The 25,291-nt window shown below is 43.4% G+C and overlaps 1 protein-coding gene across 1 annotated transcript in view; it reads left to right on the top strand.

The window, feature by feature from the left end:
- The window catches only part of BANK1 (B cell scaffold protein with ankyrin repeats 1), a 2,047,355-nt gene extending 2,034,455 nt beyond the window's left edge, over positions 1-12,900 (top strand). The window contains exon 17 of the mRNA XM_069230214.1: positions 12,732-12,900. The gene's annotated coding sequence lies outside the window, so the exon portion shown is untranslated. The remainder of the gene's footprint in view (positions 1-12,731) is intronic.
- The last annotated feature ends 12,391 nt before the right edge of the window (positions 12,901-25,291 follow it).

The raw sequence follows: 25,291 nt of genomic DNA, 5'->3' as shown, positions 1-25,291 counted from the left end.
TGGGGTATGTGAGCATCTTCTGCTGTGGAATTCATGCAGGGGCTTTGTAAATTTGTGTGCGTTTTCATTAGTTCTGGACTTATTGAACTTTATTGTGAGTGTGGGGCACAACCAGAATCAGCTATACCCGCCTTTTCAAAACACTTACCTAATAAAATTTCTCCCCTGCAGGGATATCTATAGTATGACTCCAGTGAGTCCGTCGTTCATGCCTTTCTAAAGCTGACTCTCTGGAAGCAAAAATAACACTAGTTCTGTTTTCTACTGAATTAATCTTTATCATCCTGTTCTCTCCAATTAGAAATGGCGAAGCCTCTACATGTTCTCCCTCAAGACTTCCCTCCATTATATACTGTTCACAAACTTGATGATGGAATAAGTATAGTTTCCTTAGATTAGTGTTGTGAGTGGAAAGTCCATGCATGGCTGTGAAATGTTTTCCTCTGTTTTTTAAAGTTTTCAGTTGTGCTCTGTGGTTTTCCACCAAAATATTCATGCTTTTGGTAATGTTTACCAGCAGGACACATAGGCAAAGGGTCCATCAACAATGTAGTTGCAAGAGTCCACCTAAAGACTTCACAGATCAGCTAAAAACATGAGCAACGTCTGTGATGAACCAAGGAACACTTTGAAAAGATGGGCAGTCCTGTCACAATAATTGTACTCTGCATGTATATTAGTAATTTTAGGCTTTCAGCAATCTGTGGTTACTGGACCACATCGGCAAATGGTGCTCTTCTTTACCACTAATGTGGCTGGCCACCACACACTATTGCACCAACCAGTATCTAGATCATCCTGAATTCCAACTCTGGCAGACTTCCACTCCAAGGCACTCTGTGGTACATTGGACGGGAGCACCAGTTTTAAGCTTGACAGACAGCCTTACCTTGTGAAGATCATGCCATGGGAAAAGAGGAACTGTTGGAGATACTGTGGTGTTAGGTCAGTGTCAGGGAGTTCTCATAGCTAATGACATGTTGCAAAATATGGGAGGTGCCAACACTAACCACTATATTAACCACAGATGATGGTCCTACATATATCTTGCCCCTGGACCTAGTCTCATAGATGCACTTTCTGGTCATTTCCAATGCTGAGCCCCGACATCATGCTAGGGGTTGGGCAATTGACATGTGATGCTGTCACATCATTGGAGATCCTTACGTCTAGCACAACTTTGAGACCCTCATGTCTAGCTCACCTCTGTAGAGCTAGCAGGGCATGCAGTACCTACCTTCATCCCCGCATTTCTGTGAGGTCCAGGTGAAAGATTGTTCTTGTCATGAGAGGGCATATCCACAAAAAGAGAAAGCTAGCATACCGGTGTTCAGGTGTATTATCTTTACTGTTCAAGCAAATGCTACTATGCATCAGAGCCCTGTGGAGAATACAGAGTGAAAATAAGATATACAAATGCCTGTACAAACAAACTCAGGAACTACTTGTAGACAGACCCTTCACCGTAGGATCATATCTGTGAAACCACCCTGACATAGACCTTGCTTCCCAGCTTCTCTCCCAGCACTACTGGAGTGCATTGTGCTAGTGTGACAACCATTGTTTAGGCACGCCATTCTGCCTTCTACAGTTTCATCACGCGGTTGCTGTGCTGGCCATTTACCTAATACACAATTATATTGATGCTCCTACCATCCTGTCCAATCACTTCTTGCCTCCAAACCCAAGAGCGAACAGAGACACAAGTCGCAAAGATGAATCATAGTTTATCTTGCAGATCGGCAGTAACTTAAGTGATGCCTGCAGTTTGTTCCCTTGGGTCTAAAGCACAACTTCTTCTTGCTCTTGTGTCATTGCACTATGCATTTGTGGTGAAATTCCCCTTGTCATAATTTTTTCCCATGTCTGAACTTGGTAATTCCTGTTAGGGTGTTTTGTTTGTCAGACTATGGGTATGATTTTAGAGTTTGGCAGATACAGAAGGAGTACCTCATATGCTAAATAGACGGTAACAGACTATAAGTATTGTATGGATAGAGCCGCTGTTGGCTCCATCAACGTAATTCTTCTTCCAATAGACTGACGCGATATAGGTAGTCAGAGAAAGGACTTCATACAAAGGGCCTTATTTAAGAAAAGTGGTGCTGCACTGAGTGCAGCGCCACTTTTCTTGTGCCACTTAGGGCCCCCCTAACGCCACCATGTGTGAGCCGTATCTAAGAAACGGTGCATCATGGTGGTAGTTAGAGAACTAGCATCAAAAGTTTTGAACTTAGCAGGATTGGTGTTAAAAATCTTGACACTAGTCCTGCAAAGCCCATTAAGGGCCATTGTGCCTCTTTTAAATGCTTGCTTTGAGCAGGCGTTAAAAGTGCCAAAACTAATGACATAAAGAAATCTCTCAGATTTTTTTTGCGCTATTTTTTCGGCCAACTAATGAGGGAACGTATCCTTTGAATACATTATGTCTGGCGCAGGCATAATGTAGTGCAAAGGGTTACAAAGTGGTGCAAGGGATGCATTGCGCCACTTTGTAAATTTGGCGTGCCGATTTTGGCCTCATTGGGCCACATTAGCATAAACAAATGATGCTAATGTGGCGCAAGGAGGTGCTAGGGGCTCTTAAATCTGCCCCATACATCTCATATTTAGGGGTAAATGTTTTTTTCCCATCTGTCACCACCAGGAAAAGCCTGCTGACAAGGGACAGCAAAAAATGTGAAAATGACCGCCACACCTGGGGAGAAAACTGGGATCATTAGTATTTTTTTCAACAACAAACTGCCACCTAGGGAGTTTGTTTCTGAAAAACAAAAAATATTTGAAAAGTTTGGTGGCAGACTTTCGTGGCTGATGACACCGCCTGTCAAGCTTTTCAAACATTGACAAGAACCACCATGACAGCAGGTCCTATCAATGTACAGAGTTGTCGGCTAGGCCGGTGGACATCTCTAAATCTGATGTGCGGACGTCTCCCTGAATGTTGGAAGTAATGTCATCCGCCTTACTGATGGAGGGCCTCATTAAGTCTGCCAAATTCTAAAAGAGGCCCTTTGCTCTTAAGCTGTACTACTGTGCAAATTATGCCTTTCTGTGCACAGAACAGCATTCAGATTGTTCTTTATGTTGCTTTTTGGCACGGGGATGACATAAATGGCACAGCAGCTTTACATGCGGCCATACCTTGTGTAAATCAATAATCAATTTGTCTTTGGTGAAGTTGAACATACAGCCTGCTGCAACCTATCCCGTTCTCATAGCCATCACACATGCAGTCACCTGGCAGTCACTGTTTAGACTGACTCACTTTGGGGGGTCATATGTGGAAGTATTGGCTACTGCATCCTTGAACCTTAATGGAACTTAGAGGCAGTGGCGTAGTGAAACTTAAAGTAGCCCCCCTGCAAAGTACCTGTAGGAGAGCCCCTTCCGCCTGGAACCAGTCAGGGGCCTGCCTCCTATGCACACCGTACTGTGTTGAGGGGGCCCTCTGGACCTCGGCCCCCCGCTCCGCAGGGGCTCAGGGGCCTTTGTTATGCCTTGCTTAGAGGCTGATGCACCCTGGGTGTGGATCTGCTACGATGTGGAATTCAGGCAGTAAAGTCCTGGAACTTCAGGAGCAGGTTGTGGCTGCTGAAATTACCGTTGGGGGCTCTTAGTGTATTTGCATTTTCCAGAGCGCTTGTCAGCTACACATACCTTATTCTGATGTGAATCTAGTGTGTGTGAAGTCTACCCAGGCTGCTAGGCACCGCTTGAATTTTCGGGCGTATAGCAGTACATAGTGTATTCCCTCTTTGTGAGGCATGCTTTTTTGATTAGGTTGTGACTTGCGGCTCTGGATTTCTCCCAGATTATGATTGCAGAAAGGATATGGGAATGCTTTCTTCAATGTATGATGGAGATGTGCTTGGATGGTGTTGGCTCGGTGGCCGTGATGTGTAGTGCCTTCCCATAGCATGACACTTTATCCTGCTATTTGCAGGTATACCGTTTAGGAATCATAAAGGCATGAAAGATAGATGTCTAATGGTATACAAATGTGTTGCAGTGAGATCACCAGGCCTTTTGACATGAATATAATTGTGACATGTCCTTTTGATGTGTGTCTGTTGGTAGCAAATTTCTCCCCTGCATGCCACTCCAAGCTTACTTCTTAATATGTGAATCTTAAGGTCGTTTTTCATCTTTTATACCATCTGTGTTTGTGTGTCCTCAGAGTCAGGGTAAACTACTAACAGGAGGTGCATTCATTTGAATGTGAATGTATACATTAAGAGGCATATTGATTAGTATATCATAAAACCCAACAAGTCACCTTGCTTCGCTGCACGATAGGGAAAGGGCAAGTGCGGCCTTATTAACACTGTACAGCGCATTCCTGTCATTTTCATGTCATGGTGCAAGGGTGCCTGCATTATAAGCAGGATTGTTTTTGTGCAGGTAGGGACACCTACTTGCAGAAAAACACACCCCTGAGGCATATTCCTCTTTCTATGTATGCTGCAGAAGGTAGCACACACAGAAAGAGGAAGCAATGAGGAGAAAAAATATATTTCTCCTCGTTAAACCTCACCTCGGGAGACATAGGCTTTTGACACATTCCCAGGTCTATCAGTAATCGTAAATCTAGGGATACACCAAAATCCAAGAGTGGGCGCATGGGAACACCCAAGCTCCACCCATGGAATGCCTTCCCTGGGCAGAGTAACGCAATACAGTGATTTACAATTCATTGCATTACTCTAGATTTATTGAGCCAGGCAAGGCCATGCAAGAGGGCAACTCCTCCCTAAAAGTTGTGATGTTCTTGCACCATGTTCCGTAGTCCATGGGCATCACAACTCTTTGATACAAATGGCCCTCTGTGTTAATTATTAAAAACAATAAAATACATGCTAATATTTACTACTAGAGTCGGTAAAACAAAGACTAAGAAAATATAAAACAAAACATATTAATGAATAATGCTATTTCTAAAATAATATGCGCTCTTTTTAAAACATGGTCTGAATTCTTACACCAGAAATTGCATCACCTATAGTTCCAGTCTTTCTTATTTTGACAATTGTACTTTAATAATAATTTGTATCACTATGTAAGATAGGTCAGATGCACAGAATATCTGTAAATGTTTGTTTATAACTGCAGGCCAGGCAGCATTTTGTTGTGAATACTGAGATTAATATATGCTCAAAATATGTTGTTAATCGGGCCTTATTCAGTGTTTCTCACGCGTTGAAGATATTTCACAAAGTTTGATTTAACAACCACCTCTTGATTTAAATGCCAAATTCCTAGCCGGGACTGGCCTTGATTTTTTATTCGGGGACATCAAAGGATGACTTAAGAGCTCGACTTAAACGTTGAATACCATTTGGGAAAAAAGGTCAGATGTATCAGTCAATGTGGCAAAAAAATGTTGCCTTAGCAATCTGTGAACTGATGACATTGTTAGATGTTTTAACTTGCTGTTCACAAGTGAAATGCCCAGAATATTAAAGTTGCTGACGGCCTCTATTACGACCCTTTTCTTCAGCACATACACCCAAATATCTTTATGTGCAAACTGTTGATGTTGAAGGAGCCTATTTGCGAGCTTCTTTTATTGATCGTTTTGCCTCCCAACACTTGTGATTCACGCAGATATTACACCAGGCTAATTTTGTTAAGGGCATTTAGTGCACACAGCAGATCCAATCCCGGAAACCCAATCAATACAATATCATCCCGGGCCGGACACAAAGCAGCCCCGTCAACCTTGTCCAACAAGCCCCTGGGGTTGGAGTGGAGAGGGTTTGGGTGTAGGTATGGTAGGGAGAGGGTTGGTAGCTAGATGTGCAAGAGTGAAAAACTGCTGCTTTTGTTACTAGTGGGCGATATTGCTGCAGCACTGCACAACCAGCCCCCAGTAACAAAACAAGCATTTTCAATGCAACGGGGCTAACATTTGCTCGAGTTGGAGCTATTTGCGTTGTAAACTCCTAACCTAACTTTTCTAGCCACACAAATTAAAAGGAAAAAAACACAGCGCTATCGCGCTATGTAAAATGCAGCGCGATCTTGCTGAAATTAAAAACGAAAAAACGGAGCGCGATCGCGCTGCGTGGAAAATTAACAGATAAAGTAGTCCAGTAACCAGGCTCAAAACATCGAGCCTCGTATGTTTCTAGTAGTTTACCGGTGCTGTATAGGCGGGCTAAACATCGGAAAAGGCATGACGTATGCATGCCTTTCACAAATGAAGGCAAGCAGATTTTAAAGAGCAAGTCCAGGAACCAATGAAAGAGACTGACGTGACCTGGGCGTGGTTTGAAGCCCGGAGAGATATTACTTTGTGGACGGAGCGCTTTGCGCTCACCCATAACCAGCCCCCACTGGTGCAAAAGCGGCCTTCACCCTTCTAGCCTTTGGGGAAATGTCCCATGCCTGGTACTGCCAGTCCGGCCCTGTTATCGTCATGAAAAAAGGTTCAAAATGGACCCTAAGAAACAGGATCTGTGATTTCCCTTTTAAAACAGGCAAATGTATATCTTATTTTCACTCTGTTTTCTCAGAAAAGCAGAATAAGCTACAGGCATAGTTTAGTCAGTAGGTTTGGGGCTGTGAGCTTCATACATCCCAACAAGCATACTGGCATATCATGTTAAAAAATATTTAATGGGAATCAGGGTATGAGGGCAGATAAGAGGCGGGGGAGGAGTGCGGCTTGTTACGGGTATTTGAAACACAATGGGGTATATTTACAAGCCATTGTGCCTCCTTGCACAGCCGTAACGTCCTTTTTTTATGCTAAGGAGCCGTTAAGGAGGCTCTCACTAAGCGCCATATTTACAAAGTGGTGCAATGGATGCATTGTGCCACTTTGTGATCCCTTGCCCCACATTATACATGGCCAGGTATAATGTATGCAAGGTGGGGCTTTCCCACGCAGCGAGGCCCAAAACATTTTGCAATGAAATTTACATGATTTCACTGCGCCATTTTTTCATTCATTTTTAACGCCTGCTCAGGGCCCTATTGGCCTCCCTGTGCTTTGCTAGACTAGCGCCATCATTTATGGCACTACTCCAGCAAAGCGCCACAATAGTGCCATAAATTATGATGCTATTGTGCTAACGTCAGCCATGGTGCGCTATGTAATAAATACAGCGCTACCATTGTGATATTGGGGGGGTGCAGGTCAACACAACAAAAGTGGCGCATCAGAGCTAATGCTGCACTTTCTTGTAAATATGCCCCAATATTTAGCAAAATAAGCAAGATTTTTTACGACCTTTGAAAACTGATACGGAAGAGACTGCATGTGTGTGTTAATGTACGCGTGTGTATATACAAATCCCAGGTGAAATCCGACAGACACCTAAACCATACCCGACTGGAAGCACCTGTACCCAACTAATTACTACATAATACATGTATTAGGGTAGTATAAAACGCCAAACCACCCCCCCCCCCACCAAGCTAATCCCCTGATTCCACTCTAAGGGGCATATTTATACTTTTTGGTGCAAAACTGCACTAACGCAGCTTTGCACCAAAACGTTTAGCACCGGCTTGCGCCATTGCTGAGCACCAGCCGGGTGCTATATTTATGGAATAGTGCAAGCCGGTGCAAAGAGTGGGCTAGCGTAAAATAAAAAATGATGTTAGCCGGATGGGGCGGGCGGTATGGGAGGTGGGGGTTTTGCACCAAAAAATTACATTAGGCTGGTTAGAGTGAAAAAAAGATGACTCTAACCAGACTAGCATCATTTTCTGATGCAAAACCATCCATACCACATGACTCCTGTCTTAGAGAAGACAGGAGTTATGCCCACCACCCCAATGGCCAGCACAGGGGACCAGTGTCCCCTGGGAATGTCCATTGCACCCTGTGCAATGCAGGGGGCCCCAAGTTGGGCCCCCGATGACACTTTAATAAAAAGTTTAAAAAATACTTACCTATACTTACCCAGGATGGGGTCCCTCATCCTCCAGTGTCCCTCTGGTGTGTGTGGGCGTGTGGCTAGGGCTTGAGGAGGGCACCTCTGGACCCATTCCATGGTGTTTAACAATGGAAATGGGTCCACAGGTCCCTTAACGCCTAGTCTGACCCAGGTGTTAAATAATGGTGCAAAATTTAGCTCCCCCTCCCACCTGTGCATCATATTAGCACAGGGATAAATATGGGGCTATGTTTTTTTTTAGATGGGAACGCCTACCTTGCATCTCATTGACGCAATGTAAGTTCATGCATTTAAAAAATGGTGCAAACTCCAATATTTTGACGTTAGACAGGTCAAAATATAAATATGGAGTTCGTTTTTTGCGCTAAACTTGCATAAAAACAAATTACACAAATTCTGTGCAAAAGGGGTATAAATATGCCCCTAAATCTGCGGTGTAAAACCTAAAGTGGCTCATATGCAGCCTTGTTTCAATCCTTAGTAAGTTTTAATAAGTCTAGGAACAAAGTTGCCAGTCCTAAGATGTACTTAGACCCATTTGTCATGATATAATAATTGGAATATCTTCAGTTGACTGTCCTTGATAATCCATAATTTAAGTTGACTCCAAGCAAGTTCCAACTGTTAAAAGCAGAGTGATAATTTATATAATAGGCATTGGAGGGAAGCTCCTTAATTTTAATATATTGTTATATCACGATAATTAAAATCATAACATTATCAATAGTCCCATAAGTAGGCTGGCATCTGGTTTGAAAAATATTTATGAGATTATTTTCGTTGGTCCCAGAATACAACTCAGTCAGCAAATCTTTTGTATAAAACCTGGACTGAACATCGAACAGGTTAATTATACAGCGTTCTCAAGTTCAGATGGACAGTGGCGTAGCGTGGGTTGTAGCACCCGGGGCAAGGCAAGTAATTTGCGCCCCCTAACCCGGGGCAAGGCAAGTAATTTGCGCCCCCTAACCCGTGGATTTTAGCACTCGAGTCTCTTCCAAGATGTTGCGCCTGGTGCGGCCGGCCCCCCCTGCACCCCCCACGCTACGCCACTGCAGATGGATCGTCTTTTTATACATAGAATGTAAAATGGATGCCTACTATCCCTCTGAAACTTGATTTAGAGAAACACAATGGGTAACTAAAGGTAACAATCGAGACACCCAGTTTTATCAGTCTATTTTACAACGAGCTGTAGCTAACCATTTGTTCCAAGGGCATCATGTGACCGACTTTCTTCAAAATCCTAACAACCAGGGCTCTCAATAAATGGAATTTAGCCCCTATCGACTCACGTTATCATTGTCTGAATGAATATCTACCACAGAATCCATGTTATGAAAATCAGCTGAATATAGAGAGGTGATGTGGTTCTCCCGTGCCACACCACACAGGAAACGACATTCATTTTGCCTTGCTTAGAGAATTGATGAAAGCCCAAAATATTTTTATTTACAAATACTGAATCAAATTACCCACTGCTTTTCCTTGAAATCTCCTAATTTGTTGTTCAGAACATCCCTTTCTATGTTTAAAGCTTTTATAAACCAGGGGTTTTACATGGATTTGTAAGACCACTCGGCTGCTTAATGATCTTCTTCTTGGTTGTTATATCATGAAGTCTTCTGTTTTAAATAAGTCAATAATAGCATTTTTAATTTTAGAAATATTGCATGGTTCCCATTTAGGCCTCTTAAGATGACTTAAGCCAGCCATGTCTCCATTACAGTTCACCTGTTTTACAAAGTCAGATTGGCGAGTTACATGCACAACTAATGGACGAACTTCCCTATTGAGTCTAGGGATAACCTCAAATGTGGAGCAATAATCAAATGGCCACAGAGAAACTAAGGGCCTCATTTATGAGGTTTTGGAGCCAGGTAGCCTCACAAGGAATCTTGCTGTGCTACCCTATGTCAAAAGAAAAGGGCAGGAATGCACCATAGCTCTAAGATATGGCGCATTCCTGTCCTTTTCCCCTGCTCTGGCACACAATGGGCGTCCATGTGCCAATGCAGGCACCGTTGCACTATGGTGCAAGGGGGTCTGCTTTACAGGGATGATTGTTTTTGTGCAGGAAGGGACACTTTCTTGTACAAAAACAATCATGAGAGACGTTTTCCTCTTTCTTGGTGTGCTGTAAAATGGGAGAAGGTATTTCTCCTTGTTGCGTCTCCCTTACGCCTCCCCTGGGAGGTGTAGGCTTTTGACACATTCCCAGCTTTACAAAACCTTGTAAATCTGGGAATGTGTCAAATGCCGTGGGTGTTACGTGGGAACCCCAACCGTAACACCCATGGCACGCCTCCCTGTCGCAGTGTGAGTCAATGCAGCGACTTGCGTTTCATTGACTCAGTACAAATTTACAAGGCCAAGAAAAGCCACCAGGGTGGCTTTACTTGGCCTTGTAAATATGGCCCTCCAGTGTGCGCCGCCAGACCGTCACTAAATGTGATGTTTTGGCAGCTCACAGCGGCTTGTAAATAAGCATCTAAAAGTAAATCTAAGAACAAATATTTATCAGGAATACATGCTTAACCCCTTCATTTCCATAGCTGTTCGTAAGTAATGAATGGCATTCTGAAAGTTGAAAATTCAACACTAAAAAAGCATCGCTGATGAAAATGGATTGGCAGGATGAACATTGTTTTTCTTTCAACTCTTTATAAAACAACACCTCATCCCGGTGATCTAAAGATGAGCACACCACAGGCAACACTCCTCACTTTCCCAATACAGGACAACCTTCAGACCCGGATGACATGCCATGTGAAAGTGTCAACACTGCACAGCACAACAGTTCCACAGATGTTTTCTAGCCTGACTGCATCTGAAACCCAAGTAATGTAGCAAGCAATCATATCCTATGATTATACAGAATGACCCTAGTGGATGTGCAGGACCCCAGGAAGTCTGCATTACAGTGGTGCACCCAAACATTGGATAGATCTGGGATGGTGTGTCCCTAGAGAAAAGCTTTAAAACAGCATTTCAAAATACAGTCAATAAGAAAGACTGCCTAAAAAAGGGAGGTCAATATAAGAATTTAGAAAAACCATGAAGGTTTATTACAAACATTCAAAAGTAGAATACAGAAATAGGAAATTCAGATGCAGTACTAATCTCATTAAATTTCATAAATATAATTTGCCATAAAGACCGTCTAATGCGGAATTTTGTAATAATGGGCCAAATCAGAGAAATATGAGATCTCAAATCTGCATCAAAATCAGTAAGAAATTGGACATAATCCCTAGTAGAGGGCAAAAATGTGTCACTCGCCTCCACATTCAAGAGTTTAAATACATTTTTCTTGCATATAAATTACTATGAACTGCAAAGTCAGCATGGTGATGATTGCTCCAACAAATCACCTTTTCACAATTTTATATGTCACATAACCCTATCACTGTAGCACTACCCCAATACATGACTGTTGATTCACCCCTGCTAACCTAATGTAGTCTGGAAATAATAGAACAAACTAGTTACAAAAACAACAGTGAACTATTGTGAGTGTATGAAATATACCATTTAAGCGGAAGGACCTTGAATCATGTTGCAATAAGGGTTTCTTCTCGCATGTGCCTCAAGAATAGAGTTATTCAGAAATAAACAATCCTCATTTTGTTGCACATAGTAGCAAGTGAGAAATATAAACACTGAGGGCCTGATTTACTCAGGTAAACTTATACTTTTGTGTAAGTTTATGATTCTTTGCTGTTCACAAAGGGATTTATAAGTAGTATCTTTAAGAGTGTGGAATCTCCACACCTAAAAAGATAAAAGAGTCCTATCTTTTTATGTGCAGAGACACAAATTGATGCGCTGAGTTACTCTGCCCCAGGGATGCATTCCATGGGTGGTGTGTAGATGTTCCTATACAACATTCAAGAATTTTGATGCATTCCCAAATTTACCATAAGTGGTACTTGTACGTGGTAGACCTGGGAACGCAGCAAAACTGCTACACCTCCCCATGCGAGAGGTAACAAGGTGAAATATGTTTATTTCTCCTAGTTTTTTCAGAAACCGGTCCCAGAATGCTTGTTTCTTGTCTAAGGAGGACCTGGCTTAGCAGTTTGGAATGGACTGTTCCCATGGGGAGCAGGGTCAAGACTGATTTGCATATAGCTGGGTCCAAACTGGAATGGCATGAGTAGCAAAAAAACAATAGATTTAGGCCCAGGTTTCTGTGCTTCGGGGAATGTTTGACATTGTTCAGAATTCTGTCCAGCTCTTGTACTTTTTGCATTTTTCATTATCTATCTTAGCAAATTTCAAGAAATTTTGCACATCTACCGGTTTTCAGTGAGGGCTAAGTACAGAGGAAGGTACGTTTTTATGTAATCCATTGCAGGATTAGATAGAAGCCCCTGGCATCAAGTAATTCTGTGTGTAAAGGTCACCTTAGTAAGCCAATTACTGTATTTTTGAGTTGGTGAGCTCTGACGATTAAGTAATTCCTGTCCCTTCCTCAAAGCAAAATTATCTGTCTCCCTGTCTTAGAATCATGCTAACTTTCTGTGGTTTGCACGTCTTTCCCTTCCACTAGGGTCTCATCAGCCAGTAAGAAACTTGAAGGTTAAGGGCTGGATTAGGGAAATCCTGTGATGTCATTGGGTGCATTACTTCCGTTTCCTCTGCCATTTTAATGAAGTGATCTCTATGTAATACAGTCCAGACTCTCAGGCTGTACCTAGAGATTGGGTCTATATTTATGCAGAATCGGATTATTTGTGAAAGATGCATAATGCGCATTTTGATTCTGAAAATATAGCAGTGTTGACATTAATTTGCCTCCTTTGTTTTGTTTCTTAGATGCTGAGGCCGAGAAACCCTCTGCATGCAGCTGGAAAACACATGAACTGTCAAAGAATGATTTCCGTAGCAGCGAACCCATTTTGTCACAGACACTGGAAAACAACACTGAAACTGTATATTGAAATTGCAAAATAAACATGGTCTTTGATCATGCCTGGGATCTTAACTATGACATTGCATCCATCATCATTTTAATGCATCCTTTCCTGTTTGTAACGTATTTCCACACGTTTCTTGCATCTCACTTAGGCAGCCTATGACTAGGTGGTTTTACTTTTCTGAGTTTTATTTTGACATCTGCTCTATCGTCCTTTATAATGGGTTTGTTGAAAACGCTGAAACAACTAGATATATGATGGTAGGGGAAGAGAAGATATTTGCAACTGCATGTCAAACTACATGTCATTCAGGTCATAAACTTTATGCAAATTATGGAATGGTTATATAAGCGAAGAACAAGCATTGGCAAAGCAATATGCCCAGGTTTAATGGGCTAAAACATGGAAACCAAGCCTTATTTCATTGAAACTATAGACATCTAAAAGAGGCGGAGCATGATAATTGGTAAACTGGAGCTGAAGAAGAAAGGAGCAGTGAGACACAGAAAAGGAGCGAGAGGAAACACACAAAGCGGACAACCAACATTGAGGAAAAGTTGTGGAGTGTGTAGTTTATTGGAACATAATCCATCCTGCAGTTCAATCTATTTGAAACATAATGGTGCAGGTTGGATGAAAGAGAAATACTCCACTGGTCTTAGTCAAGACTTGAAACTGAAGGGAGAAAGCACCAAGTCAGTGGCTGAAAAGGGCAGGTCAAAGGAAGCCAGTAGTTGAATCATGCAGACCGACAGGCCACTGTAAATATATTAGCGACAATAGGTCTGTTTGACAGCTCTTCTGTCAAAACCCAAGTTAAAAAAAAAACATATTTGTTTGATTCAGTGTAGAGTTAATTAAGTGCAGGCCGAAGTTGTAGTGTAACAGGTAATCTTCAAGTTCATTGAAGCAAAAGAGCTCACACCTCGCTGGTCTCACCTCCACGGAGTGCAAGCCAGAGATGATCCACCTGTGGCTGGCTACCATGGAGATGGAACCACAGCGTGCAGCTGCTCAAACCTAAACACATATTCAAATATAAAATTCAAACTCTACTTGTTGTTAAACATAGAACTATTAACCTAGTAAACACAAAGAACAACTACATTTATTACTATGTATACCATCACTACATCATATCCCTATATATATATATATGTATATATATATATATATATGAATATAAAAGAGCATAACGATATTTCAATGTAAAGAAAGTTTTTGCATTTCACTGGCATAGATACATTGTGTCACAATGTTTTTATGTCATATTCCGGATTATTCATTTCTGAGTTCATACCAAAATCATATTCAACCTGCAATTCAGAACACAACAGTGATCTCTCTTCATTAACATCAGAACCCAAATTAGTGTGAGATTCATTGACAATGGATTGAGTAACCTTAAAGTTCAGTCCTTGTCATCAAGGAGACAGCCATCAAGATCTGCTCTCATTGTATGAGTTTTATACAAACGAATCTTAATTACTTGTTCAGGTGAAACATTTATAAGGTCTCCCTTACCCTACCACCCTTTTTTCTCTAACAGTACTGACTGAACCTTTGGCATTTTTACTGATTTGAACTGGATCATAGTACAGTGATTCCCATTTTTTTTACTCTACAAGGGTGTTTGATCAAAACCCAATCTGTTTCCTTGAACTTCATATCCTTTACTCTATGCAACTTGTGATGTAATGTATTTTGTTCATTCTGGTGTTTAGCTACTCTGTGATTGACTATCTTATCAATTTTGCATTGGTGATTTATATTCTTAGGCATCAGTTCTTTATTCCAGTCAGGACATGCATTCGACTTTGGTTGCCTTCTTCTTAACAAACAGAAAGACGAAATGCCAGTATTTGAATTTGGAGTGATATCATATGCCCAGATGTTCCTCCTAAGAAGTTCTTCCACAGGAAGTCTATTTTCCAAAGCAGTCGGTATAACTTCTTTAAGAAACCTGTTCATTCTTTCTACCAAACCATTAAATGTTGGTGAGTAAAGAGCTACTTTTAAAAGCTTGATGTCTAGTTCTGTAATAAAGTCCCTCCTTTGCAAAGACGTAAAATGTGCACCATTATCAGTAACTAATTCTTTAGGTGGACCGTCTGTTTCAAAAACATTTTTAAAAAATTTGAGAACCATGGCCCATTTTTATACTTTTTTTGCGCCGCATTTACATCATTTTTTGACAGAAAAGCGGCGCAATCTTACAAAATATAATTGTATTTTGTAAGCTTGCGCCGCTTTTGCGTAAAAAAATGTTGCAAATGCGGTGGAAATAAGTATAAGTCTGAGCCCATGTTTGTACTGGTTGCAGAGCTGAATTAAAAAAAAAAAACAGTTTGAAAAGTAATCTATCAAAACTTTCAAAAATAATTTATCTAATGGTCAAGTTTCAAAAGGCCCTGCAAAATCAAAGACAACCTTGGACCATGCTTCCTCTGGAATGAACGCTGGGTGCAAAGGTGTTTGATTTGTAGACCAATGTTTGTTTGAAAGGAAGAAAGTGTCACATGATGATATCCAATTCGTCACTTGTGCATCTAAGGAGGGCCACCAGAAGTATTGTTTAATATTCTTGCAAGTGGCACCTACTCCCAGATGTCCTTGGTGTGCTGTCTCAGTACGTTTAGGTCTAATTGAAGAAGGAGGAATCACTACATCTTGCAAAACGATACATTGTTATCTATTCACTTTCAATATGGAAGAAAAGTTTGATGGAATTTCTACATTTTTTTTCCTTAGGCCACCCTTGTCTGACAAAATGCATAATCTTCTTTAGCTCTTTAGCACATTATCATTTTCTGTAGCAGAAGACTACTCCTCACGAGATGTGAAACCTGCAGAATTCACAATCTCATTCAGAGTGGCTACACAGACTCAGCGTCATCACCAATTTCTTTAAGTTACACTCTTTGTAATGGCATTCTAGATAGAAAGTCTGCCCTTGAGTTGTATCCACCAGGTATATGATCCATTTTCAAGTTATACTGTTGTAAAGGAGAAAGAAGCCTTACCAACCTGGCTGATACTTTTCATGATCCGTTTCTATTTAGAATATGTATCAGAGGCTTGTGACTTGTCAAAAGGCATTACCCACAAAATGTTTTACATTTTGTCATTGCTCAGGAACAGGCCAATGCTTCCCTCTCAATCATGCTTTAATGTATTTCTGGAATTTTTAATGAGCGGGAGGCAAAGACAACAGTGTGTTCCTCACCATCATAAATCTGCAAAAGTACCATGCCTAAACCAAAACTGACTTGTGTCTACTGTCAAAATGCACTTAGCATCAGATTTAAATGTGGACAGCGCTAGGGTGTGTATAATCATTTTCTTTACTGTTTCAAAAGAATGGTTGGCAGCATCATCCCAGTTATAATGTACACTTTTTTGTAATAATCTGCGAAGAGGTTGAACCAAGAATGCATAACCTTTAATAAGCCTTGCATATTATTCACTCGTACCTAAGAAAGATCTCAAGGTATCTTTGACTTTCTTTGGGGCGACTTCCTTTGTGGCCTGAATTAAAGAGAATTTGGGTTTTATACCATTACTTGAAATGTGATGATCCAAGTAGTCCAGTTCTTGTTTTAGCAGGCAATATTTTACTGGAGTGATGCCGACCTCTTTAGAAACTTCTAATACCCTATTGAGACTTTGTGTTCTACAATATTGTGTGCAAAAATCAAGACATCATCCTGGTAGGCTTGAGTATCAGGATTATTTCTCAAAATGGTGTCCATAAAGTTTTGGAACACGCTCGCTGCAGATGCAAGACCAAAAGGTAGATGTAGAAACTTCAAAGCTCCAAATGGAGTGGCAAAAGTTGTCAGGTCTTGTGAATCTGCAGCAAGAGGTATCTGATGATATGCTGATCGTAGATCTAACAATGAAAAATATGTAGCCCCACTTATGTTTGTTAATTAGTCATTTATCCTAGGAAGGGGATGACCGTCTATGACCAAATTTTTATTAAAAGTGCACAAATGCACACAGAGGCTAATGTCCCTGCCCTTTTTCCTTGCTAAAATGATAGGGCTTACCCATTCAAAGAAATCTGTTTGAGTAATTATTCATTCTTTAGGTAATTTATCAAGAAGAACTTTGAGTTATGGCTTTACTGATAGTGGAACTGGCTTCAATTCATAAGAACTTGAAATGGCATTTTTCTGAAGTTTAATTTTGTGTTCAAACTTTTTGATAGTTTCAGGTTTGTAACTGAATACTTCTGGAAGTTTTGCAGTAAGTCTTGTATACATTGTCAATATTATCAACTCCTGAAGCTATATATGCATTATTTACAATAACTGGAGTTGATGAGCCAGAAACAAGCATTAGGCCCAATCTTGCTAGATCAACCTATTATGTGTTTTCCTTTCTCTACTACATATACTTTTGTGATTGTTTCTCTTCCTAAACATGACAACTTATCCTTGAAAAAAACAATCATGCGAATATCTTGGTCCCCATAAGCTTTTGGAAATACATCAGGTGTCAGCAATGGTGTAGTTTCACTCCATATTCGATTATACAAAGTGTCTGATATGATGTGATAGGCAAACCTGAATCAGCCATCATGTTATACATTTGACAAAGCCTACGTAACCATCCACAAATGGACCTGAAATACGTTTCAATTGTTCGGAATCTGCATTGAGAGTTAGCACTGCTCTAGACAGATCCTCAGTTCAATCATCTGTGAGTGAGGGTAGGTCTATAGAGCTTATTCGAACAGCATCTCTATTACTTCTACAAACCCTTTGGAAATGCCCAATTTTGTGACATTATTACTAATGTGTGGTCTATGACCACACTTGAAACAAAATGTACCTGTTTTCTTCTGAACACACTTCGAGTTTTTTCTCCTTGTTTGATAATGAATTAACAAATTCTCCAATTTGTACCGTATTCAAAGAAGAAGATTACGTTGATATATATTTACTATATATAACTGGACCTTCAATTGGTTTAGCCATATCTAAAACTTCTGCCAGGGAGGGGTCACGAAAGCTGAGTAAATGTTCTTGCATCTTTTTTGAGTTACAACTGTAAACAAATTGATCCTTTACATATGTATCCAATGATCCCCCAAAGTTTCATTTATCTGTGAGTATTCTGAGCACTGAAACAAATTCTTCCTGTTCTTGTTTAAATGAATTAAGGGCCAAATTCCTGAAAAATTATGCACAATTGGGCTAGAGCAGTTGTGCGTCAAAATGTTTTAATGCCACATAATGACTTTGCTTAGCTCCATATGTGCGCCTTATTTATAAAACTGTGCACCATGGCGCTAAGAAAAGGCTTGTGTAAAAAAAAAAATACGCTAACGTTTGTGACATGATGTTAAGAAAAATTACGCTAATGCTGCAAAAGTGGTGCTAGCATGATTTGCGGCACGTTACTTGACGCTAATCGTGCTAGCCCCATTCTTGCATTAAAAGCGTCAAACAAAGCCCATGAAAATGCCAAACAGAAACCACAAGGACCCAAGATGGAGAATGCAGGAAGGAGAGACCCTAATCAGCCCAGTACAAGCTAGGATGTCCAGACAGGCTCCCAGGAGAAGCCTGACACCCAGCTCAGGAAGAGGAAGTGTAGGTTCAGTCAGGAGGAAAATAACATATTGGTCAGAGAGGTGACAGAGCACCAGCACCAGCTCTTTGTCACTGCTAAATTACCAATAGGTAGGAAGACCGCAAGATTGCAGACATACATGACAGCTTCACATCGTCATCACCCACCATCACCACCACCGACACAACCAACACAACAGCACCCTGCTGCACCAACCTACTGAACATCTGGACCACCTCCAACGACGAAGAAATCGGCAAAACCATGAGCTCCATCCACTGAGGCTCCCCAACAGAACCTTGACCCCACCACATCTTCAACAAGGCCATCCAAATCATCGCTCCCCAGTTCCCGGGCATCATCAACAGTTCCTTCGAGACCGCAACCTTCCCAGATATTTGGAAACAAGCCGAAGTCAACGCTCTTCTCAAAAGACCCAAAGCAGACCCTGAAGACCTCACAAACTACCCCCCCTTCTCTCTAATCCCCTTCCCTGCAAAGGTCATTAAAGAAGACAGTAAACATACAACTGTCTTGCTTCCTAGAAGACAACACCATACTTGACGTCTCCCAGATTCCACAAAAACCACAACACAAAGACCGCTCTCATCTCCTGTACAGACGTCATCAAGACCAGATTGGACAAGCGCAAAACCGTCGCCCTCATCCTCCTAGACCTCTCCGCAGCTTTCAAAACCGTATGCCACCAAACCCTCCGCACACACCTCTTCGACGTCGGAATTCGCCACAAAGCCCTGGACTGGCTCACCTCCTTCCTCTCCGAATGAACGCAAAGAGTTTGCCTCCCTCCTTTCCGGTCTACAGCCACCAAGACCATCTGTGGGGTTCCCCAAGGATCCTCCATCAGACCCACCCTTTTTAATATCTACAGGACTCCTCTCACCAACATCATCCGCCCCCACGGCCTCACCGTCATTTCATATGCTGATGACACCCAGCTCATCAACATCCTCACGAGGAACCCATCTACCACCAAGAATAACCTACACGCCGGACTCCTCGCCATCGCTAACTGGATGACAGCAAGCCACCTCAAATTGAACTCAGAAAAAACTGAGATCATCATCTTCGGTCCCAACAAGACAGCATAGAACAACTCTTGTTGGCCCACCACCCTTGGACCACCCCCAACACCCACCACCCACGAACGCAATATCGGCATCACACTGGACTCATCTCTCTCCATAACTCAGCAAACCAACGCCATATCTTCCTCCTGCTTCAACACCCTTCGCATGCTATGCAAGACTTTCAAATGGATTCCTTTAGAAACAAGAAGAACGGTCAGCCACGCCTTCATAAGCAGCAGACTGGACTACGGCAATTCAGGGACCACAGCCAAGCTTCAGAGAAAACTCCAGCGAATCCAGAACACAGCCGCATGTCTCATCCTCAACCTCCCTAGCCATGAACACATCTCCGCCCACCTCAGATCACTACACTGGCTGCCCATCAACAAAAGGATCATTTTCAAAATCCTGGTCCACGCTCACAAGGCTCTCCAAGACACCGGACCGGCCTACCTCAACGAATGAATCAACTTCCACAAACCAACTCGACAGCTCCGCCCCACCAACCTCGCCCTCGCTACAGTCCCCCGCATCCAACGCACCACCTCCAGTGGCAGATCCTTCTCTCACCTTGCCACCAAAACCTGGAACTCCCTCCCTGTAGGAAATTACCATCTTGCCTGGCATGTTACCCCCATATTTCACTGTATATATGTTGTTTTAGTGTATGTGTCACTGGGACCCTGCCAGCCAGGGCCCCAGTGCTCATAAGTGTGCCCTGTATGTGTTCCCTGTGTGATGACTAACTGTCTCACTGAGGCTCTGCTAACCAGAACAACAGTGGTTATGCTCTCTCTGCTTTCTAAATTGTCACTAACAGACTAGTGACCAATTTCACCAATTCACATTGGCATACTGGAACACCCTTATAATTCCCTAGTATATGGTACTGAGGTACCCGGGGTATTGGGGTTCCAGGAGATCCCTATGGGCTGCAGCATTTCTTTTGCCACCAATAGGGAGATCTGACAAGTCTTACACAGGCCTGCCAGTGCAGCCTGAGTGAAATAATGTCCACGTTATTTCACAGCCATTTACCACTGCACTTAAGTAACTTATAAGTCACCTCTATGTCTAACCTTCACCTGGGTGCAAAGTTACTTAGTATGTGGGCACCCTGGCACTAGCCAAGGTGCCCCCACATCGTTCAGGGCAAATTCCCCAAACTTTGTGAGTGCGGAGACACCATTACACGCATGCACTGCACATAGGTCTCTATCTATGTACAGCGTCACAATGGTAACTCCGAACATGGCCATGTAATATGTCTAGGATCATGGAATTGTCCCCCCAATGCCATTCTGGCATTGGGGGGACAATTCCATGATCCCCCGGGTCTCTAGCACAGCACCCGGGTACTGCCAAACTACCTTTCCCGGGGTTTCACTGCAGCTGCTGCTGCTGCCAACCCCTCAGACAGGTTTCTGCCCTCCTGGGGGGGTCCAGCCAGGCCTGGCTCAGGAAGGCAGAACAAAGGCCTTCCTCAGAGAGAGGGTGTTACACCCTCTCCCTTTGGAAATAGGTGTCAGGGCTGGTGAGGAGTAGCCTCCCCCAGCCTCTGGAAATGCTTTGATGGGCACAGATGGTGCCCATCTCTGCATAAGCCAGTCTACACCGGTTCAGGGATCCCCCAGCCCTGCTCTGGCGCGAAACTGGACAAAGGAAAGGGGAGTGACCACTCCCCTGACCTGCACCTCCCAGGGGAGGTGCCCAGAGCTCCTCCAGCTTGCCCCAGACCTCTGCCATCTTGGATTCAGAGGTGTGCTGGCACACTGGACTGCTCTGAGTGGCCAGGGCCAGCAGGTGACGTCAGAGACTCCTTCTGATAGGCTCTTACCTGTGTTACTAGCCTATCCTCCTTCCTAGGTAGCCAAACCTCCTTTTCTGGCTTTTTACGGTCTCTGCTTTGGGGAATTCTTCAGATACCGAATGCACAAGCTCACCAGAGTTCCTCTGCACTTCTCTCTTCACCTTCTGCCAAAGGATCGACCGCTGACTGCTCAGGACGCCTGCAAAACCGCAACAAAGTAGCAAAGACGACTACTGCAACCTTGTATCGCTTCATCCTGCCGGCTTTCTCGCCTGTTTCCTGTTTGTGCATGCTCCAGAGGTAGCCTGCCTCCTTCTTGTACCAGGAGCTCTGAAGAATTCTCCAGTGGGTTGACGGAATCTTCCCTCTGTAACCGCAGGCAACAAAAGACTGCATCACCAGTCCTCTGGGTCCCCTCTCAGCACGACAAGCATGGTCCCTGAAACTCAGCAACTCTGTCCAAGTGACTTCCACAGTCCAGTGACTCTTCAGTCCAAGTTTGGTGGAGGTAAGTCCTTGCCTCCCCACGCTAGACTGCATTGCTGGGTATTGCGTGATTTGCAGCTGCTCCGGCTCCTGTGCACTCTTCCAGGATTTCCTTCGTGCACAGCCAAGCCTGGGTCCCCAACACTCTAACCTGCAGTGCACAACCTTCTGAGTTGTCCTCCGGCGTCGTGGGACTCCCTTTTCTGACTTTGGGTAGACTCCTGTTCACTCCTCTTCCAAGTGCCTGTTCTGGTACTTCTGCGGGTGCTGCCTGCTTCTGTGAGGGCTCCCTGACTTGCTGGGCTCCCCCTCTGTCTCCTCATCCAAGTGGCGACATCCTGGTCCCTCCTGGGCCACAGCAGCATCCAAAATCCCTAACCCCAACCCTTGCAGCTAGCAAGGCTCTTTTGCGGTCTTTCTGCGTGGGAACACCTCTGCAAGTTTCTTCACAACGTGGGACATCTATCCTCCAAAGGGGAAGTTCCTAGTCCTCTTCATTCTTGCAGAACAACAAGCTTCCTCCACCCGGTGGCAGCTTCCTTGCACCCTCAGCTGGCATTTCCTGGCCATCTGCCCTCTCTCGCCATGTCGCAACTCTTGGACTTGGTCCCCTTGTTTCACAGGTGCTCAGGTCCAGAAATCCACTGTTGATGCTTTGCTGGTGTTGGTCTACCTTGCAGAATCCCCCTATCATGACTTCTGTGCTCTCTGGGGGTTGTAGGTGCACTTTACAACTACCTTTCAGGGTCTTGGGGTGGGCTATTTTTCTAACCCTCACTGTTTTCTTACAATCCCAGCAACCCTCTACAAGCTCACATAGGTTTGGGGTCCATTAGTGGTTCGCATTCCACTTTTGGAGTACATGGTTTGTGTTGCCCCTATACCTATGTGCTCCTATTGCAATCTACTGTAACTTTACACTGCTTGCATTACTTCCTTTTGCTATTACTGCATATTTTTGGTATTGTGTACATATATCTTGTGTATATTTGGCATCCTCATACTGAGGGTACTCACTGAGATTCTTTTGGCAGATTGTCATAAAAATAAAGTACCTTTATTTTTAGTATATCTGTGTATTGTGTTTTCTTATGATATTACTGCATATGGCACCAGTGGTATAGTGGGAGCTTTGCATGTCTCCTAGTTCAGCCTAAGCTGCTCTGCTATAGCTACCTTCTATCAGCCTAAGCTGGTAGAAACACCTCTTCTACACTAATAAGGGATAACTGGACCTGGTACAGAGTGTAAGTTCCCCTTGGTACCCACTACAAGCCAGGCCAGCCTCCTACACTCCCCACCAACCTACACAAGACCCAGGACCTCCTAGCCTTCAGAAAGCACCTCGAAACACAGCTTTTCGAGCAGAACCCCCCCCCAGTGCCTTGAGACCCTCCCAGATGAGTAGTACGCTTAAGAAATGTGTTTGTTTGTGTTTGTTTGAAGGAGGCTCTATGGCAGTCAATAGTCAATAAAGTCAAAAGTGTGGCAGAGGTGAAGAGGATTGTGACGCATTACAAAAAGTGCTGGAAAGATTGCAATCGCAGAACTAAAGAGAAATTGGCCAGCAACCAAAAGGCAGCACTGCAGACCAGAGGTGGAAATCCAGCACCCCAGAAGGAGCTGGAGGAGATGGTGGCAGCCATCATCCTGCAGGAGGTGGTCACAGTAATCCCAGGATAGGGCAGTGCAGCCTTTCAAGATCTACCACCAATGCAGGGTACTTTGCAGTGGGGGGCAATCTGGTAACTAACAAATGGCAGAAGGGAGAGGCATAGGACCCACTTTATGCATGCAAACGGGCTGCAGGGGGGCACAATAATGGCTAACCACATTCCTCAACCCTCACATCTTTCCCTTCACTGTGGCAACTGTAACGTCTGCTCATGTGTAACCCTCATTGGGAAACATGTACAAGGCCTGTTGCGAAGGGTGGGCCAGCAAGAACTTGGATATGCCACCCAGCACCACTGAGAATGGGCGCAAATGTGATAATACACCATATATGTGGCATGTCTGTAATCATCATCTATGCTGCTGTATAAGTAGCTGCCATGTCACCATGCTGCAAGGGCGCCTATATAGTGGGTATGGTTGGGGTTGTGCACTAAGGGACACCTTCCTGCATAACATCAACTACAAGTGGTCTTACTGTCTCACTAGAGGCCATATTTACAAGGCCTTAGTGCAACACCATCATCATTTAGATTGATGCCAATCTGGCCTGAAGGTGCCCATTCCCCTTTTGCCATTTGAACAAAGTAGCACAATGCACGTTTAGCACCACTTTCTAAATCCTTGCAAAACAATATGCCTATGTCAGAGATGATGTATGCAAGTGGGACGTCCCTACGTGGGGGGGGGGGGCAGAAAAATGGGCCAGTTGATTCCCAAATATTGTGCTGTGCCATCTCTTTATGTCAATTGTAAGGCCTGTCAAAGGCAGATGTCCCAGTGATGCACTCATTGTAACAAAGCATCTCCTTGTGCATTGCTGCACTAGTGCCATATTCTACGGTGCTAATGCAGCAAAGCACCACAATAGGGCCATAACTCATGAGGCTACTGTGGAAATGTCTGCCATGATGCAACGTATTGTAATTATGGTGGTACCATGGTGGTGTTAGGTCAGAGGGGCATAAGAAAAGTGTTGCATCAGGATTGATGCACCGTTGTTGTGTACATTATGCGTGATGCACAATGCAACACACATTGAACAACTACATTTACAGGACATACAAAGATCTCAAACACCCTATTGTCACTCCTACACCACCCTTGAGTTGTTGGACAAAACAGAAGAAAACCCAGAAGTGAGAAATTTGGAAGGCATCAGAAGCTGGGTGTGTTACAGATGTGTTGCATGGGAATACCATAGCAATACGCATGGAATGCCAACTACATGCAATGTCAGGTGTAAGAGGGGCATATAATTACCAGGCCATTAGAAGACATGCAAGGTGGGTGTAACAGTCTGGGAATTGGGGACTGGAAGATTTTGCCAGTGGAGCGTAAACAAAAATGACACTCTAGAGGCACAATGTGCAATTAGGGGCCCCGTAAAGGAGGGCCTTGATGTGTGGCTCTGCACCATGTCACTAAGGCACCAGGATTTACAAACTGCTGACTTATGGTAACAGCTACTACAGTCCAAAATTGACATTTCACTACCAGATTGCAGAGGATGATGGCTTACCTCCTGCTGAGCTGCCTGTCCTGGATTTCTCTGATAATTTGGATGACCAGCTGCAGACCATCAGTGTTGACACGCTCCATGCTCCTGGGTGCCATCCGGACACCATCTCCCATCGCAGGGAGGACACACATCATTGCATAGTCTCCACATGCCCCAACCAAACACCCAAACACCCAACACACACCACCAATCAGCTCACCCACAGCCCTGGACTCCCAGGACCCAGACATTCTCTTCCAAAAAACAGTGGTAGGAGTCCAGCGGGAACTGCACATCAACTGAGGATGAGGTTG

This window comes from Pleurodeles waltl, chromosome 1_1, assembly GCF_031143425.1.
Source record: "Pleurodeles waltl isolate 20211129_DDA chromosome 1_1, aPleWal1.hap1.20221129, whole genome shotgun sequence".
NCBI lineage: Eukaryota > Metazoa > Chordata > Amphibia > Caudata > Salamandridae > Pleurodeles > Pleurodeles waltl.
Note: the sequence above shows the minus strand (reverse complement) of the source record. Positions and strands in the feature narration are given on the sequence as shown.